The sequence below is a fragment of the Camelus ferus genome, chromosome 6 (genome assembly GCF_009834535.1).
Source record: "Camelus ferus isolate YT-003-E chromosome 6, BCGSAC_Cfer_1.0, whole genome shotgun sequence".
NCBI classification, from domain to species: domain Eukaryota; kingdom Metazoa; phylum Chordata; class Mammalia; order Artiodactyla; family Camelidae; genus Camelus; species Camelus ferus.
In genome coordinates this window covers 7,584,626-7,604,419 of record NC_045701.1, presented here as the reverse complement: position 1 = coordinate 7,604,419, position 19,794 = coordinate 7,584,626, and the positions used below count along the sequence as shown (strand labels likewise).

The following is a 19,794-nucleotide window of genomic DNA, read 5'->3' as shown; positions in this document are numbered from 1 at the left end:
TTGGTTTGATAGTCATAAAGTTAAATTACACTTAATAAAACACATAGAGCAAGAGTTCCACATCACAGCACACCGAGGGAGAATAAAACTGGAAATGGGTGTGATTTCATCAGAGTGAAAAGCTAAGCAGAGCATTTAGGATGAACAAGATAAATTGAATGTTATTTGATTTTGTACCGCATCCATTTCCCTTCTGAAAATTCTCTGAGACAGTTCTATTAATACAGCTGCTTCGTCTATAAGCCCTATGTCATTTTTAAAGAACTGCCTTAAAATATATTTTCAAATAATGGAGGAAAGATAAGCAGTTACAGATGGTTTTCCCTATTTTTGTCACGCATGATCAAAGACGGCTGAGTAACGTGGGCTTCACTGGGAAATCCGAGGCTCACAGCGAGGAGCGTTCCAGGAGCAAACGCTGGCATTATTTTGCTTTCGCAGAGAAAATATGTTTCTGTTCAGCCAAGCAAAGTAATCAATTATTCTGCATTATGAAATACTCATTTTATAACTATTGACATTTCAGACAGCCGTGCCCCACGTCAATAGTGGTTCTGATGCGCACACGTAAGCTCTGGCTTACAGGATGGGACTCATTGGGATGACACTGTTGGGTCAGAAGTCTGTTCTCTGGTCCCCCCCACCCCCTCAGTACACTGATTATTTATGTCCAGGCCCGCATTGGGGAAGTATGCTGTGAGCCCTGAAACGAGAACAGACGTGGGTATGTTTTTCTGTTTTACTAAAAATGTCCAGTTCTTCTAAATATGTTAGATTTACATTAAAAAAAAATCAATACTCTTCTCTTGAATTAAAAGACGATTCCCACCTTTTGTAAGATGGAGGTAGATGAAATAAGGCTTTCCATTCCAAGGCTCAAAAAATTCACATTCAGTGTTGAGCATACTGTTAAGCCCTGTATCCTCAAAGAGAATTTTCTGAAATCAAAATGGCTTTCCAATAATTATGTTGCACTGTTGCTGTTCTGAGTTTTACCTCACCTATTGGTGAATAATTCCTCGGAACTTACTCAGTGGCAGGCATTTTTTAAAAATTAATTCACTCAGAACTCTCTTTTTATAGATAAGGAAACTGGCACACAGATAAATTAAGTAACTTGTCCAGGAACACAAGGAACCATGTGAACTGAATCTAGGGTGTTCACTCTCAACCATGATGTTACGACTCTCAAATATTTTCAGATTTTTTTCCTCGGATTGTGCACTACTCAGTATTTTGAAAGGGCAAGCTGACTTCTTCAGGAATCAAAACTTACTACTCTAATAAAATTTAGGGATGTGCACAGGAAATTCTTTTATCACTAGCTCCTGTAATTGAGCAGGGTTAGCATATGTCATTATGAATTATTACACAATTAAGCAAATTATTTAATTACTTACTAATGAAGAAACATACTGTACATGGTTGTAATTATCCTGTTTGAAAACAATGTTGTCATTTGTCCATTTCAGAAACACTTGCTACACAATAAATTAACTCTCCAGGGGAAGTGTTTCCTATTTTGGAATAATTAAACAACTCTAAATACTGGCAATGGAACGTTCACGTAGGAATGCAAGAAACTGAAAACTTACAAAAGCCAATACTAGCATTTCTAAAAGACTCCACATGAAATAGCAAATCTGTTAGAAACACACAAAATAATAATTTTATAGTTCATGCTGTTCTCTGGGAAAAGCACAAGATAGAGAGATGCTGTTTTTACTTTTCCAAATTGTCTCACTGCTGCTCTTTTCAAAAGTGGCTTTCACAACATGTCACATAATATAGCATTTCCTTCACCTGTTTTAATCACCCAACAAACGGCTTCAACAGTATAATCATCTTAAGCAGAGCTACTTAATTTTCAATGCACTTTGAATAAATCATTGTCTACATTTATTAAATGATTATAGTCATTCATGGCCTTGTTATTTATACAAAGACATTGTACACATATAGCCTCAAGATGTTCTGACAAAACATCTTAAATAAAATATAGAAAAAGGAATTTTTTTTTACGTTACCACATCTTTTCTCCTTAAAATGTAATGGACAAAATGTGGCAGAGCCATTGTAAACAAGGAAAAATTTAAAAAGGGAAATATCAGGATGGGAAGACACTCAGAGAGGTCATGTTAGGTCTTCCTGCTTCCAAGGATGTGAGCAGCTAACCCGTCCATGTCTGACAGTTGTCTACCATTAAATAATCATATAGAAACAAGAAAAGTGATATTATCATACTTTTTCTGCTGTCTTGTTTTCTCTATTATCCCAGGGCCAATATGCCATTTTCACTGGGTAATTCAAATCAAAAGTTTTGTTCTCTTATGAATAATGCATATACTAGAATTACAGTATAGTTTTCAGATTTTACCACTTGTCAAAAAGCCAGTAAGAAATTGTTACCTGTAAACCAGTAAAAACCGTGTTAAATTTAAGCATTACAAAACAAGAGAAAACGTGCTTTATACGTTCATAGCATACACGGCTCAATTTATAGTGTAACACGAATTACTACATAGTGTTTATTTTACACTATCAGTGTTTTATCAGTTAGAACTATAGAAAAACATGTTTTAATAGTATTTTCTGATGTTACTATGACAAACTAGAAGGATTGTATTTTGATTCATCCTTCAGATCTCAGGTTTTTTTTTCATTTCTTATCAAAATATAATTTGCTTATAGTAAAACTCACTCTTTTTAATGATCAAAAGGCACATGAAAAAATGCTCAATATCACTAATTATCAGAGAAATGCAAATCAAAACTACAATGAGGTATCACCTCACACCAGTCAGAATGGCCGTCATTCAAAAATCCACAAATGACAAATGCTGGAGAGGCTGTGGAGAAAGGGGAACCCTCCTACACTGCTGGTGCGAATGCAGTTTGGTGCAGCCACTATGGAAAACAGTGTGGAGATTCCTCAAAAGACTAGGAACAGACTTACCGTATGACCCAGGAATCCCACTCCTGGGCTTGTATCCAGAAGGAACCCTACTTCAGGATGACACCTGCACCCCAATGTTCATAGCAGCACTATTTACAATAGCCAAAACATGGAAACAGCCTAAATGTCCATCAACAGGGGACTGGATAAGGAAGATGTGGTATATTTATACAATGGAATACTACTCAGCCATAAAAACCGACAACATAACGCCATTTGCAGCAACATGGATGCTCCTGGAGAATGTCATTCTAAGCGAAGTAAGCCAGAAAGAGAAAGAAAAATACCATATGAGATCGCTCATATGTGGAATCTAAAAAACAAACAAACAAACAAAAACAAAGCGTAAATACAGGACAGAAATAGACTCATAGACAGAGAATACAGACTTGTGGTTGCCAGGGGGGTGGAGGGTGGGAAGGGATAGACTGCGATTTCAAAATTGTAGAATAGATAAACAAGATTATACTGTATAGCACAGGGAAATATACACAAAACGTTATGATCACTCACAGAGAAAAAAATGTGACAATGAGTGTGTATATGTCCATGTATGACTGAAAAATTGTGCTGAACACTGGAATTTGACACAACATTGTAAAATGATTATAAATCAATAAAAAATGTTTAAAAAAAAAACTCACTCTTTTTAGTGTACAGTTCTCTGGGTTTTGACAAAGGTATTTACTTTCATAATGATCAACATAATCAAGACATGGAATAGTTCCATCTCCCTCTCTTCCCAAATTCTTTTGTGCCCCTCTGTAGCCAACTTACTCACTTTCTCCAAACCCTGACAGCCTCAGATCTGCCTTCTGTCCCTATAATTTTGCCATTAAATAATATTACTTGAATGGAAAAATGTATTACGGTAGACTTTTGACTCTGGATTCTTAACATAATGCATTTCAGATACACCTCATGAGCAAATCAATAACATGTTACTTTCAGTAGTGGAGGAGTAATCCATTCCACAGTTTACTCATTTTCTAACTGAAGGACATTTCTTAGCAAACACAAATACAGCGGCTGTGAACATTCATGTACAGGGTTTTGTGCGAACATTACGTTTTTATTTCACTTGGGTAAATATCCAGGAATGGGACTTTCAGATTACATGGGCTGCAGAAGCTTAACTGTAAGAAATGCCAAATGGTTTTCCAGAGTGGCTGTGCCATTTTGCATTCCTCTTACCAACGTATGAGAGTTCCAGTGGCTCCACAGTGTCACCAGCACTTGGTGTTGTCGAATATTTATCTATCCTTCATTAATTGCTGTTATTTGAGGTAGTTGTGTTATATAAAGTCCCTGGGATCAATGAATTAGTAAATACTGAATGATCTTCCCTAGGAGAAATACAGGGTTAGGTTTCTGAGTCCATGCTCCTAATTTTTTTGCCAAACGACCAATATATAACTTAATTTTTTGTATGTTTTTATTTAAAGATATCTTACTTGGCATATACTGTTGAGTCATTAACATCGAACCCACAGCCAACAGCAATGAACTAAGCTTACCTAACACACAGTTTCTCCATAAGGCACATCACAGCCTTTTTCACTTAGGGAGACTAGTGAGCACTTTAGCACTAAGCTTGGGGGCCACTTTAAGTAGCAATAACACCAACAAAAAGCACACAAATTAGAAAAACGTGGCACTAAATAGACAGTGAAAAGGAAACTTGTTTACAGCCTGAGAGCTGAAACCAGAAGGCAGAGCATCGCCTCGTCAGACCTCAGCTGCAACACGTGTGTCAGGTGCTCTCCGCTTGCATAAGTCAGAATGGCAGCCAGTTTGTTTTTTTTTTTTAATTAAAGTATAGTTGATTTACAATATTGTGTTAGTTTCAGGTATACAGCAAGGTGATTTAGTTATATACATCGTTTTTTTCCAGGTTATTTTCCATGATAGGTTACTTTAAGATATTGAATATAGTTCCCTGTTCTATATAGTAGGACCTTGTTGTTAATCTGTTTTATATATAGTAGTTAGTATTTGCTAATCCCAAACTCCTAATTATCACTCCCCCTCCCTTTCCCCTTTGGTAACCATAAGTTTGTTCTCTATGTCTTTGAGTCTGTTTCTGTTTGTTTTGTATATAGGTTTATTTCTATTATTTTTAGATTTCACATATAAATAATAGAAAGTACTTGGACTCTCTTCACTGTAACATTCTTTGGGTCCATTCTGGTTGCTGCAACTGGCACTATTTTATTCTTTTTCACAGATGAGTAATAGTAATGGCATTCAGTATTGATTTTGGGATGCTAAATAAATTTTGGTGAATAGGCAAATATGCAAATTCAGAATTTGCCAATAATGAGATTCAACTCTATCTACCATCCACCTGTCTGTCTGTCTGTCTGTCTGTCTGTTTATTACCTTGCTGTTATACAGCCTCAGTTTAAATGTTACAGCCATGAGGATGTCTTGTCCAAACTGCTAGCCTCCATCAGGGGAGCCCTGAGCTCCCACTGGCATTCTGTTCTACCCTTTCTGTAAACCTGATTTTTCACCCCGTTTTTTGGGGTTTGTTTTTGTTTTGGCAATCATTTGTTCTCGTTTCTGTCTTCTTCACTGGACTCTACACTCTAAAGAGGCAGGGATCCACATTTATATCTCTCATAATATGAAGGCTTAGCGCCATGCCTGGTATAGACCACATTTTGGGTAAATATTTGTTGAATAAATGAAAACTTCTTTGAAAACAACATGTATGGTGAGACGAGCACTGGAATGGGAGCTGGAAAATCTGGTTTCCCTGCTCAGTTCTCACACCTAGTGCTTGTGTGACTGGTGACAAGTGATTTATATTCCTTGAACCTCAGTTTTCTCACCTGCAAAACTGGAAAAAGAATACCTATATTTCAAAAAAATTAAGACTTGAAAGTCAGACAATAACATGAAAACATTAGTAACTGGCACACTGTTGATATCCAATAGTCACTGGATTGGAATGGTTTAGGAACCACACTAGACTTTAATAATTCTCTGAGCAATATGAAATACACTGATGGATACTGTGAATAGTGAGTTATTCAGCCATTCACATACTGCCAGTTCTGCATGTCTTTGGTTTTATATATGCAGGGGACTCGAACAGTGAAGATAATTTTTCACTTTAGAAGCTTTGGCACTCGATGAAGCCACACTCCCCAGGATCAAAGGTTATATACACTATATACTATGAATGTAACTACATAAGAGCAGATGATTTCTCTACTGCATTTCAAAAATATTTTCTGAATGTTTGAAAATGACTTCAATCACATAGAGTTTGTATTCTTTGGAAACAAGACTTTTTTTTTTTCCTGTTCCAAACACTACTGAGAAAACAAAGAATTAAATTTAATTAATAAGCATATCATGGCTCTGCCGGAAATGTTTTCGTGCAAAGATCCATTATGTCCTTTAAGATTTCAAGGCAATAAAAATCAATAATTTCTATAAAATGATCACAATCCTTTTGTGTGTAACTAACAAAACTAAGTGCTCAAATCCTGTGGAGAAGAGATTGCATAAACAATACAATGGTTACATCACTCAAAATTTATACATAGGATTGTCTTGCAAAATTACTATGATCAGATATGATTCAGTGATGTTATTTAAGATTATTGGTCTTTAGCAGATGCAAAGCATGATGACTCACTGGCAGAGCAAGCTAATGGGAGGGAGGGAGAGATATTAACTTTGTGTATTTGATTACAAAGCAGAACAGATAGTAGAACCTCCGAATCAATAATCACTATTTTGAACAAAACTTTCATCGTTTCCTAAATTAGGATTGCTGTTTCTTGAGACGACTTTTTTTTTTTTTTTTAAACACATACGTTCTTATAAGGAACCTAACAATAGGCCTAAATTAAACCGAGGGTTTAAAACACAATTTGCTGACAGGCAACCTCCAAGTGTTTTCCACAGAGAAACTTCACTTCCGATTACTTCCAGGCTATTTTAAATGATCTTGGACAGGGCTACTGAATGACTTGTCAGGGAACAGGAAAACATTATGACACCGCTTCTCCGGATTTCTTCCCAGAACACGAAATAATTTGGGATCGTTCTAATAGAATCAAGGCGAGTTTCACGTCAAGCTTCAGTTTCACTGGGGGAATGCTTCTAACATATGGCTGCTGGGCTCTGACTCACAGCAATCTTCAAATTCTGGCCAAAATGTCTGCTTCCTGAGATTGTGTCTGATATGCCTGTGCCTCTCTGGTGGGGCCCAGAAGGCATTCAATAAATGCTATTGTTGGAGCGAATGAATGAATGAAAGAGTTTCTCATTATGAGCTACAAATTCCTCCATCAGCAAAATAATCCCATAGGAAAGCAGCAGTGTACTTGGAATTCATGTCTATGAAGAGTGCTATTTTCAACTCCTTCACAATTTTTTTTTTTTTGTCATTTATGCTCAACTGGGTCTTTCTTGATTTTTTTAAACCAAGGTGTGAAAAGCACAGAAGCATTTTCCAGAACATAAAAGACAAGTGTAGTTCTTAGAAAGTTTCCCTTGTATGTAGCTTGTGTGTGATAATTATTTTCAAAACTCAGTTAATCACCAGATACTTTCTCAGAACAGACTGGGGGTGAGGTGCTGTGTGAGATATTGGAAAAATAAAATAAAAGCATTCCACCCTTGCTTATACATCCAAAATTGTTATTAGGACTAGTAGGTGTGTAGGTTCCACTATACCCACAGGTGAGGCAAACGTTTATCTAAGTGACACTAAATTAGAACTGCTATCCAAGAAGTATAAGTCATTGGTCTCACGCTTTTCATGATCAGAGAGCTGTCATTCGAAAACCTTATGAAATGGAGTGTGGAAGAAAACAAAACAGAAAGGGACAAAGATCCACAAAGGTAACACTAAAATTCCAATAACTAAAGTTCGTATCTGTGCTTTAAAAAAAAAAATCCCCCAGGCATCTGCTCAGAGATGATTTATTCTCGTGTAAGACACAGTTCTGACAACCTTGCTATCTGATTTTCCAGTATACAGAATATGTATATTTTTAAAAAGCACAGCAGAAAGGAGCAGCGAGTTCTGCTCATAGGAGCAGGGAGAAACAAGAAGGACTGAAGGAACAGATTAAACGATGATGCAAAGTTAGACATAAGAACCCAAAAAGGATAGCAGCATGGGGCTATTTAGCGCAGGGGCAGCAGACAACGAGCCACGCCTGCAGCGTCTCCGAGGCCATCCTGTATGACAGCATGCTGCTCGCACCATCATAATTAGTGTTCATGATGACTTTGAAACATTAAGCATGGATTAACCCAGGCACTCGAAGAAGACAGGGACTTCAATAATACATTTGGAAAGGCCTCTCCCACACCCAAATCGAGTGATATAGTTCAGGCACTTGGACAGATACATTCCAGAAAATTAATTTACATGGGATATCCCATTTTCTAATAATGTCTTTGCATATGGCATTGGTATACACACTTCAAATAATGACCCTAATTACCTAAGACCTTACAATCAGGGTCTAGGTTATTCCAGTTTCAGCGATATTCTGAAGCCGGTTGGAAAAATAAAGAGCTTTCCATAGCAGGAATAACTGCTTTATACACCACTATTTCACGTGATTCTATTCTTAGTCAAATATCAATAAAATAAAAACTATTCAAATACCCCCTCTATTTTTAAAGCGACAATGTTCCTGTAAAATGTTTATTTGAATTATGAGTGTTTAGGGCTGAGGTTTAAATATGTATCATTATATTCAGATACTTGCTATTTATATAATAGCAAATGCTATTTATATAATCATGTTTAACCTGACGGAATTCTGGAGAAGGAAAAGTTAATAAAATAAGTTAGAAGTGAGGGGAGAAGGGAAAAAAAAAAACCCAAAACAGAGGCACAACTTGGCATTGTTTTCATTTAGAGCAGGTGAAGTGATAGGTTTTTAAAAGCATGCTTGATACATGCACACACATGACACCTCCTTCATGGCTGCAACAATTCTTTTTTTCAAAACTGCAAGCCTGTTTCCAGGGCAGCTGCAAAACATCCGTGAACACTAGTTAATTTATTGGAGTCATGGAAACTGCTGCCTCTACACCTGCCAGCTAGATCCACATTGTGCAGACTCTACAATGCAGGAGCCCAAGGTCCCGAGATGAATTCTCTCCGCTCCCGGGCGGATGGAGGAAGGGGAAGCCACTGCTGTGCTGGAGACCATACTCAGGGATTTCTGCTGCTTTCACTCCACATATTGTCCAGGCTCCAGAATAATGCTTTTTTGCATTAAAATCACCATGGCCACCTCTAAATTGCTATTACATTTATTATTATCTTCATCATTGTTATTACATTATTCTTGTTAATGAGAAGGCAGTTTAAAGGCCCCCACTGGACACTTACCAAAGCCCAGAAAGACAGCAGGCAGGGGGTCATTCTTCCTCCTCACAGATGGGGTAGGTGAAGCCTGGAGAGGTTTTCCAGCTTAGCCCGGGACACTGAGAAAGGTAGAGCCGGGACTTCAGCTGGGGTTTCTGATTCTAATCTAGTGCTCGATCAATGTTGTCATGTGCTAGATATTGAAAACTGATTTCTTAATCTTTAAGAAACTATATTCTGAGGAATTCAGGTTGGCAACTATAAGGAAATTTTTCCATTGTAGGATTTCTGGAAGTGAAACATGAGGCTGTCTTCTATTTTTTTTTTTTTTCAGGAGATTTTTGTCACTAGTTTTATCTTCCTTTTGGTTCATACATTTTTACGTTATCTACTCTTTTCTGCCGCAAGAGATAATTTACATGGTTCTTCAACAATATACCACCAATAAATCACCAACTAAATACTAATTTTTGGACCTCATGACAATCTACACAAAACTAGCTCATATGATGCAGGTTATAAACCAAGCCCGGTCATAGGATGGATGTTTCACAGCCTCTAATCCTTTCAGAGTAGGAGAGAGACACGGAGTGTTTGTAAGGGGCGCTGGTGCACATCATGGCACTGGCCTCAGAAGTTAAGAATAGTATATATTTTGATGTTCTGTCTCTTCTTTTTATGGCTCTCTCTTTAATTAATTTATTGACATTTTTCTAGTACTTTTGAATATTTTATTCATTCAGGGTAGGGGTAGGGGGAAGTCCAGGCAGGGTGTACCATGAATGTTTCCCAGTAGCATAAGGGAGTGATTCCTATGGTTAATTCCAAAACCCCTTCCACGTTGAAGGCATGCTCATTCGGCATCTCTGCCCTCCCCATAACTTTGCTGTTACCAGCCTTTTCTTGGTTTAAAATACTGAATTTGTTTATAAAAGAACCATGATAGATTATGTTACCATTAAAAATTATATTACTTGGTGGTAGGGATTTTGAAATAAAATGTATAATATTGAATTGGGCAAAATAAGATGCCATGTCTATGGCAAGGATTTGGGACAGAACAAACAAATGTGGTAGCTCTAGGGGTGAAAGTCTCAGGAAGAGAAGCTGGTAGTCCCTGGAATAAAATCCTCCAGGTCTCATTCCTATCCAAGGTTCTGACCCCTCGGTCACACCCTAGGAAGAGACAATAAATACACATGTGCGGAATGTCCCCAGATGGAAACGAGGTGCCCTACCTTTCATCCCTGGCGATGATCAGAGCTGAAGCCACTTATAAAAATTCCTGCCTTAACAGAAACCGCTGCAAAGATGGGAAGACACAGAAGAGGTCGATAAAAATGAAATCGTGATCCACTAATCCTTATCCTATCACCAAAGTGGTGGCCCAAAGAGGGGCCTCCACGGTTGTGTGATGAAAGGCACAAATCATGGACTACCCACTGGGGCAGCCAGGCCGGGAGAAGGGAGGAAATAGCCTTTTCTTCAGAGGGCTGAAAGGCCGGACCCGCTCCAATGAATAGATAACACCATCGCGGGACAGACAGTAGAGATGAAAGAGGAAGCCAACGAAAACAGAAGAACGGAGGAAAACCATCAAAGGTGGGGAAAATGACAAAAGTTCAGGGACCGGTGTGATCCGCACCCAAATGCTAAAACTGCAGCACGAGAGAGCTATTTGAAGCTGCTAAAGGGGTTGAATACAATCTGGAATGAACAGAATTTGCCATCAAATAGAACAGAAAGGCCACCAAGAGACCTTAAGGAAGGACAACCGAACGGAATGTGAACTCTGCAAAGAGCTCACTCGGCAGTGTCCTTTTGAACGTCTCAATCATTCTGAAGTGCTGTTTAAAACACACACACACACACGCATGCACATGCACGCACGCGTGGTCCGGAGTCTGGGGGATTTTGATGGGAGCTGCTCATCAAAACTCTTAAATAATGCAAGGCAACGGCAATCCATCCGATCTTCCACTCTGAGGACCCGGAGCAAAGAACAGACGCAGGTTTTATCAAAGCAGCCTCTAATCTTTCTAGCACATCTGCAATGTCCATCTCACCAGGGGCGACCTTCTGTGTGAACTTTGGGAGCGATGTGCTCTTTAGTTTTGTCTGGGCTGCAGTTTAATTCAGCAGGAAGCAGGGCCGTGGCTGGGAACCACAGCACAAAGAAAATCACGGTAAGGAGGTGAAAAAATGCAGGACTGATCGACCACAAGTGAGATGAAATAAGTGACTGGTAGTTTTTTATGAGACCAGCAGAATAAAAAAAAAATATATATATATATATATGATAGGTTATCACTTTTAAGGCTCATTTCCCATTGATGCTATTAAGCAGGCAACGATAGAAACCAGCACAATTGAGCAATTGCACCCAGATCAGAGAGAAAGAGAGAGTGAGAGAGAAAATCAAAGGCTCAGAGAGGCTCTTGAAGACTGTGTCTCATCCAGGGCAATCATCCGAATAAAAACTTTCAATTTCACTCAAATACAATGCAGATAAATTGCACTGTGGAGATATAATATACAGACTTAAAAATTATCCTGTTTTCATGCAGATCATTGTCCATAACACCTGTGGATTGAGAGTGGTTTGGTTCGTGTAAGGTACAAAACCTTCAGATGTTCAAAAGTAAAGAATGCATTTATAGTAAAGCTAAGAAGCCATGTCATCAAAAGTTTATGGGCCAGTGGTTTTTCCTGTGCTAACTATTAACCTAATTTTGGACAAAAGGAAGGGGGAGGAGGTCCTCCTTAGTAGGGATAAGTCAAAGGGAGTTTGCAAACGGGGAAATGAAAACGTCTCTTCCAACTTGAGTATCTTCCACTGTGTCAGATTGGTTATGACTACACAGGTGGTGGGGGATGGAGAATTCTTTCCTCTTGAGTGGGTTCAATCTTTCAGATCTCAGAGATCCCCAAGAGAGTCCCTGGAACGGAAGTGGCTGGAGCCTTCCTCTGATTTCTTCTGTCTGTTACCTTTGGCTGTTCACACCATACCCCGCCAGGTGTCCGGCACTGACTCGGCGTGAGAACTGGGCACAGATGGAAAGAAAAAGGGATTCAATTCTCCACAGCTTTAACCCTCCCCCAGAGAGTCAGTGTTTGTATGCTACTGGATTCCTATCAAGATGAAAATATGTTTTTTGTTCCATTATTCCATTCTACATGTTACTTTTCTTTGTCCTGGTAGAAAACAAAACCACCATCCGTCTCCATCTCAAACAGTCTTCAGCTTGGTAAAGAGAAAGAAGGATGAAGCCTTCCCTGCATGACGGGTCTAGCGTTGTCTGAGCACCTAGTAGGTGCTCAGTAAATCCCAGCCGGCAGGCAGGGCTCGTTCCCTCCGACAGCTGGCCAGCGACGCAAGCTGCTTTGGGAAACCTGACGAAGAGACCCGCCTTTCTGGCAGAGCCATCCTCACTCTTTCATCACTGCACTCAAAGATATTACTGATGTTGGTCCTCTGGTTTTGCTGCTTTTTTCCTCTGACTGGACTAACTGAGTCTACTCTGCTCACTAGCTGTCACTTCAGAATCCTGTCACGCAGCGGAAGGCCAAAGGACATTTTCCCCTAAGTCCTTTTAACTTCCTGGCATTCCGTTTTTCAACCCCACATTAAAGGTGCTAATGTTTCATCCTAGTCCTACCAGCCAATGGGTGGCCTCAAGTTAGACTAGGCAGGGCTTCTATCTGCTCTTTCCCTGTTGGGCACAGGGAGAAGGAACCCAGAAAAATGTTTCCTCAAGCTCATTTTGTAATTTTCCTTTGGACGCTATCACTGAAGTTCTGAGATCACTTACTAAGAAACAGACGCATTTGAAACTAACATACAACAGATGTCAACCTAGGGCCACTGTTGGCCAGCAAGACCTATTTCATGCAAGTTCTCAAAAAATTTTTTTTTTTTCTTTCTTGCTGGCCTTTTTTCCCCGGCTCTGCTCTCGCCCAATCCTCAATCATCTTATAATCCATGAAAGCTGGTGTACCAATTCTGTTTCTTTTCCAAGACAAGACCTGCCAACTTGAAAAACAAAAATGAACCTCCCCTAACGTTGGCGTGTTTCTCCAAGCCTCAGCTAACCCCGGGCAGAAACTGGTGGATGTGTGCCCAGTTGAAGCCTGAGGTGAGAGTCATAATTTTTACCTGCTTTAGTGAACAATCTCCTGGTATGTTCTTGAATTCTCATCCTTGGTATACTTCATGCCCACGCATTAGCAAACCCAGCAGATGACTGGCATTCTCTGCACTATGACAGAGCAAGTCATCTGTCCTGAGAAGCTGAGATCCGAGACACCACTGCTCCCACAAGAATCTCTCTGTGTCTCTCTGATTTACCCTGTTCCCCCTGGTGAAGTATTTTCTGCAAACATGAAATTAGTTTATATTTTAAGGGCTTTGGAATGACTAATTTTGACTAAGTTAAACAGGGCAGAGTAGTGACTCCCCAGTGACTTGATCTGTGATTCTTGGGAAGAGTTTCATGGACATATTTTATTTTTGTTCAGGGTGACCTCACCAATCATTATGCACAAATGCCGTTTCTTCGTTTTTTTTTTCTCCTTAAAACAAAATCACTGCAATTTTCTAGGCATTTCCTAGTGAAGAAAACTCTAATTGCATTTGAGTTATCTTTCAGGCTGCTGTTTAGGAATTATTATTTTTTAAAGACCTCTATTTAAAAATGAAAAGTGTAGGTGAAGGAGACTATATCTTTCCAAAGTCAGTAAAACAAATGTATTGCATAAGACATTTCAATTCAATTAAGAGAAACAGGTCAGATGCTAAAATATTAGTAAAATCAATTATGAGTAATAGGTCTCCTGTTAACATGTTTCGCTACAACTGCCTCTCACAATTTTTGAATAAATTTACATTTGTTTCAGATTCTCTATGTGCCCGTAATATATGTGTGTCACTGGCTGTAAAATCTTGTCACTTTTCTTTCCTTGGTTATGTTTGCTCTGATGTGCTTTGGAAATAACACATGGACTAATAGTTTTTTAGTGAAGGTTTTTTCTAAGAGGAGAGACAGTCAGGTGGCAAGTTGAAAAGAGCATTGAATCTTGTCCTGTCACCTGTCAGCCAGGCAGGGAGCATCATCCTTTGGAACCTTGGTTTCCTCATCTGTAAATGAGAGTAAGAGGACCTTCCCCTCAGGGTTGTGGTGAGATTTAAATACAACAACTCACTGTAACGTGCCCACCAGGGTGCCAGGTACATGGTGCTCGATGAATGTCTCTTTCTGATCTTTGAAAATCCGCAGAATCATTTACATGTAAGAGAGGATATTCATCATAACATTTCAAATTTGATGTCTGTTTTTTGTGTTAGGATCGGGGTTACCAGACTCACCTGGAAAGAGGGCATCAAAGAGAAGAAAGTTCTCCCTTTATCCTTATGTTTAGTAAAGGAGCATCCTCAAATCTCCTGCAGATAACTCACGGAAAAGTAGTACAAGGAGGCAAAAAGATTTGCTGCTGCAACCTTAGTCAGCCTTTCCTTCAGACAAACAGGTGAGGTCTGATACGGGGAACTTACGAGGAGAAACAGAATGCCACACTGAATCTATACTATAATTACAAAAACATAAAACTGACATATACATATGATAAAAGATGAAAAAGGGAAGCTGGAAATATTTTTGATAGATCAGTGAAAAAAAAGTACCCATTTTTTTTTCCTCCATAGTATTCTTTCTCATTCTTATTCTGAGGTTTGACACTTAGGTGGAAAACAGGGAACCCCGTGGTTGGAGATTCGTCTGTTTAGGTTGATGGGCTATCTAGTCAAAAGGCAAATATCTCAGAAATGGAACTTAAACACAGTTTGGCTTCATGCAATACTTTCCTCCTAATAGCATAGAGGGCATGTGAGCGTTGATGGAGTTGATGAGGCACTGATAGAGGTAGAGGAAGAAAATTATAGAGGATGGCCCTCTATTGAGGGGGAGCAGACCTGGAGCAAGTGCGCTCGAAATAGGAGATCCAGTGGGTGGAGACGGTGGAAGAAACAGAAGTGAGAAAGTTGTAGAGGTAAGGCAAGTAGTGCGGGGAGGAACGTTAAGGGTCTGATCGTCTGGGGTGTGTGAGTATATGTTTTGAAGAAGAGGCACTGATGAGCTCCGTACCTCTTGAGAAAGCCCCAAGGAAAGTATTCAAGAATTTAGAATTTGGCTTACTGACACTCTGGCTTTATAGACATTGCCTCTGCCTTTGGTTCCGCGAACCTTGGGAGGAGGGGGGGGCGGCGTGGCACAGAAGGAAGGACAAGGGCTGCAGGGCTTGACAGAAGCTTCCAGGTCCAAGCCCACCTCTGCCACTCACTAGCTCCGTGGGCTGGGCGAGTTGCTTAACATCTGAAACTCAGCTCCCTCAATTAATATTCATAGCTGTACTTAACAGTCATAGTTACCACAGGGTTTAAATGAGATGACACACGCAGATACTTAAATGCATATAAAATGCCAAGAACATAGTAAGCTCTCAAATTCCATACCTATTCTTCTCACAGGGATCAGAAAAAATAAGAACTCCCGTCTTGAGAGAATAAGAAAATGGATCAAGTTGAGGCTGTGGCTCCACCCAGGTTTATATGCACAAGGTGGGACCAGGAGAGTCTGCTCAGGGAGCCATGGTTTAACAGCTGCCGGTGAAAAGAGGGCCCCTGTTCTGTTCCCTAGAACGTGGTGGTGGATTAGCTGCCATGATCCACAGTCGAAAGTCCTAATGCTCTTCCGTGTTTCTTCATCTTAGGGCTGGAGCCCTTGGCTGAGCTGATCGCTCTGATTCCTGCATTTGGAATCCTGTAATACCCCACGCTTGGGGTCAGGGGACACAGAAAAAGGGCTCGGGGTGGCTTCTGTTCTCTACTGAGCCCTGAGACAGACCATTTCTGAGTCCGGAAGGTTTGCCTATCTCATCTGGGAGGCTGGCAATAGAAAAGAATAACACCCTAGCCAGTATCTCTAACCCGCATCTTGTGACATGTGTAAAATGAGAAAGGGAGGAAAGATTCTCCCCCAAAGTCTCATGAGACGAGGGCTCCAAGGACATCCTGGGAGCGGGCAGGTAGCTCTGTACAGGGAGCTCCATCAGCAGCCGGGAAGAGAAGGCTGACACCTGGATGTGACTTGTCCCAGCAAAACCCAGGGCACCAGTGCCTGGTGGGCAGGGGGAGAAGGTGAGTGCACCAGAGCCCGTGTCTGGGGGAGCTGCTCCTTCCGGTCCAGCTCATATGGAAACTGTTTATGTTTTCTGTTTGCCAAAAAAGCCTTTGTGCGTTGCTGAACCTGTCTGTCCTGAACTCCTAACAACAAACACATGGCAACCAGTTCTCCAGATGACAAGTCCCTTGGTTAACGAGCAGAGAATGACTGATGAGGCCCTGCTGCTGTGAAAACCCTTAGCTGCCTGGAGTCTTGCGGACCGAGGGGTGCGAGGGCTGCTTTAGAAGGGAGTCTGTTTTCTCATTCTCCAGCCTATTCCTTCCCACGTGGGCAACCTGGAGGCATTACGGTAAGGCTAGAGATCCCTTCTGGAAGGGCTGCAGCTGTTTCACTCCTAAAGTGCCGCTGCTCCAGGGGAAGCAAAGGCAATTCCATTCGACTCGTAAGACTCAATATGAAAAGAATAAGGAAACGAGTATCTGTATATACATGCACGCCTGGGACATTGTGCTGTACACCAGAAATGGACACATTGTAACTGACTAGACTTCAATTGAAAAAAAAAAACCCCACAGAGATAACACAAAAAAACTCAATATGAGGAGTATTAGAAAATACATAAAATTTTGTACATATTGACATACCTACACACATAAAACACGTCAGACCCTGTTTAATGTATGGGTACACACACACACACACACACTCATGTATTTGTGGTTTGGGTATCAACAAGAGCGAGGTAAACTGGAGAACAGGTGAATCCATAGTGTTAAACAATTAAATACAAGTGTTGATCAAACTCCGTCAGGGTGTGTGTTTCTCCAGGGTGGTGCGATGATGTGTCTCCAGCGCGTACGAGACGGACGCCAGCACACGCACCAGCTCTCTCCTCTCTCACCTTGTCGTCTATTACAATCTGTCTCCCACGCTTGCCAGGTACCCTCCCTGTTGCACAGGGGCCATCGCTGGTTGGCGACGATTGAGAAATTTCGACTGCTGTTTGTTGTTTTACTGGTATCTGCTGTTAACTAAAAGTTAGAAAAGATCCCGTGTAGTCCTTAGAAAGGTTCAGAAAGAAATCAAGAGTCTGGAAGAGCAGCGAAGGAGTGTGCAGAGGAAGTCTCAAGGAATTCCAGTGGTCGCCGGGTTTGAGAGATTCTGATCTTGGAACCAAAACAGACCCCAAACATGTCAGAACTCTGTTCTAGGAAAAGAGCTCAGAAAAAGGAAGCTGGTCAGGTAGAGATAAACTGATTTTTCCCTGAATAAGCTTGTGCTTTGCACAAATAAAAACAACCACACCTCCATTCTCTGGCTGGGGCAGATCGGGATCAGCACAACTAGCTCAAGCGTTTGCCGAATCCATGGCAAGGCGGTAGGCAACCCCTGGTTCTCAGCCCAGGGCCAGACACACCTCTGGAGTAGTCCCCCAAGAAAACAACTTAAAGAAGATTTGCTGGAAATGCTCTTACTCTGACAGACAAGCCTTATCTATAAAAAGACAATGCATTTTAGGGAAGACTTCTACAATAAAGAAATACTTCTAAACGAAAACCCCAAACCCCAAACCCCAGCAGCTCCATGATCTTTCCTTTTTATCTTAGCATAATTGATCAAAGGCAGGGCTATAGACATTCTTTCCTGGTGAGCCCATTAGGACAGGGACTGTCTGCCTGGGCTCCACGTGAGGTTCTCAGAGCCCACTGCAGTGCTAGGCACACAGGAGGTGCCGTTTCTGTTGCTCATAATTGTTGAAGCACTCAATCAATCATGCAGGGTTGGGTTTCCAGTGGGTCCCCAATAAGGGCTTGTGCATTAATGGAAGCAAAAACAATTATACCTGGTGCCAATTAAATTTGGGGCCTCTATTTCTACCTCAGAAACATAGGAGCAAAATGTTAACTCTGTACGAAGTCTTGAAGGGTGGCAAGATCTGAGGTAGCAACTCAGCAAGAGGCTGAACAGTGACTCTGAGAAGCCCTGTCAGAGAGCACCCTGTGCACAGGCTCCCTCAGAGGGACTGTCAGGACAGCGGTCATGGGCCAATTTCAATGCCTGTTACAGTTTCATAAAACAGTGCATGATGAGTGCTATTAATCAGGAAAAAAGAATAAAGCTACACACACACGTCTCTAAATGTACACCTGTCCTTCTTTACCACTCAGTCTTCATTAAGTCTTCAAAGCCGGTGATGGGCAGATATGCCTCATGGAAGGCAGAAAGCCTGGCTCCCTCTGGTCCTTGACTAGAGTTGCTAAGCCCAACCCGGGATGGGGATGTTTCAGAGGGAGGGTCACTGTGTTAGGGACTCGGGTGGCTGTGTGTGTACGGGGGAAAGACAGGCAGCTGGGAATGAGAGATGCTTGGAAAGGGTGCTGTGGCCTTTAAAGTGATGATGGCAAGTCAAACTCTGCTTCTTAAAATGATCATGTCATAGAGAAGTGACGGGGGTTTGCATCTGAGGGCAATTTTTAATGATCAGATAGGGACAAGACAATTATAGGTCACAGATAAACTGTTAAACATTCTTCTATTACTGCCTATTTTTCTTTTCTTGCCCATTTAACACTTAGCTTGGCTCGATTTTCCCCTTTGTGTTCCTGGAGGTAAGGCAGACAACTGCGGACTCCAAGAACACGATGGCAACGCCACACTCGGGAAAAGTGATGGAGCAACGCTTGGGTATCAGGGTTCAAGCCTCTCCCGACTCTGACCGAGAACAAGAGATGACCTCTGCTACCTTCCTCACTTTGCTGAACCTCACTTACCCAAACTGCACCCCCCCCCAAACACTCAGAGTACATTTGCACACAGAACATTTACATACGGACATATACATACACTTCTTGACGCATGTCCTGTTGTGTGCACTCCAGGCACCTGGCACCCAAAAGTGCCCCCAAAATACAGTTGTACCTAAGCATCCATGGGGGATTGGTTTGAGGACCCCCATCAGAGGACGCTCAAGTCCCTGATATAATATGGCATAGTATTTGCATATAATCCAGGCACATCCTGTCGGACACTTTAGGCCATCTCTAGATTTCTTATAATACCTAATACAATGTAAGTGCTATATAAATAGTTGCTGGGTCCAAGGCAAGTTCAAGTTTTCCTTTCTGGAATGTTCTGGAATTTTTCCCCGCAAATATTTTCAATCCGTGGTGGGTTGAATCTACGGATACGGAAATTGCAGATCAGGAGGGCTGACTGTATGTCAAATTTCGACTGGCTGGGTTAAAATATCAGGAGACTGGGTACCTACTCATGCTGTGTTTGATTTTCCCAAGCTTTAACTCACT

At 41.0% G+C, this 19,794-nt stretch overlaps 1 protein-coding gene and 1 long non-coding RNA gene across 5 annotated transcripts in view; both read right to left on the bottom strand.

Moving 5' to 3' along the window:
- RORA (RAR related orphan receptor A) overlaps positions 1-19,794 on the bottom strand; it is a 696,960-nt gene that overhangs the window by 100,358 nt on the left and 576,808 nt on the right. The window lies entirely within an intron of this gene.
- Positions 1,443-18,624, bottom strand: LOC116664083. Its single transcript, XR_004320416.1, has 4 exons — positions 18,615-18,624; positions 16,930-16,937; positions 11,849-11,851; positions 1,443-1,517 (listed from the first exon to the last, which is right to left on the bottom strand). It is a non-coding gene; the product is annotated as an uncharacterized LOC116664083 (long non-coding RNA).